This window comes from Athene cunicularia (assembly GCF_003259725.1).
Source record: "Athene cunicularia isolate RWA chromosome 8 unlocalized genomic scaffold, athCun1 chr8_part1, whole genome shotgun sequence".
NCBI lineage: Eukaryota > Metazoa > Chordata > Aves > Strigiformes > Strigidae > Athene > Athene cunicularia.
The window spans coordinates 17,507,399-17,508,218 of record NW_020799109.1 but is presented as its reverse complement, the minus strand read 5'-3'; positions in this window follow the sequence as shown (position 1 = coordinate 17,508,218).

Sequence of the window (820 nt, the reverse complement as noted above, 5' to 3'; positions counted from 1 at the left end):
GGGCAATGAAGCTGGTGAAGGGTCTGGAGCACAGGTCGTATGGGGAGCGGCTGAGGGAACTGGGGGGGTTTAGTCTGGAGAAGTTTGAGGAGAGACCTCATCGCCCTCTACAGCTACCTGAAAGGAGAGTGCAGAGAGCTGGGGATGAGTCTCTTTAACCAAGTAACAAGTGATAGGACAAGAGGGAATGGCCTAAAGTTGCACCAGGGAAGGTTTAGACTAGATGTCAGGAAGTATTTCTTTCCAGAAAGGTTGTTGGGCATTGGAATGGGCTGCCCAGGGCAGTGGTGGAGACCCCATCCCTGGAGGGGTTTTAAGAGTTGAGTTGACATAGTGCTGAGGGATCTGGTGTGGTTTGGAACTGTCAGTGTTAGGTTAATGGTTGGACTCGGTGATTTTCAAGGTCCTTTCCAACCTAGTTGATTCTGTGATTCTGCGAAAGACAACCCAAAGAAGGTAAATTAATTAGTGCAGCTCACTCCAACTGAGGGCAATTTTTATGTTGCTCAGGAGACGCTACATCTATGTGTGTCTAGCCTTGCATCAAGAAGTATTTGAGTATGAAGCGATCAGAAAAATCATAATTCAAGTTCTGATAAAGAATCCACTAGAACCTGGAAATGAGAAACATTTCTAAAATGTTCAGCCAAGTCGCTCGCTCTGCCTTACTCTGCGAGCAGACCTCCCGCCTACCAGCAGCCTTTCACCCCCATCGTCTCCCGGCGAGACCTTTGAGCGGTGCCACCTCAGCCGCCGGCCTCAGGGCAACCACCGGCGTTGGGCGCTGGCGGATCCCCTGCCCCCGGGAGCGAGGCCCGAC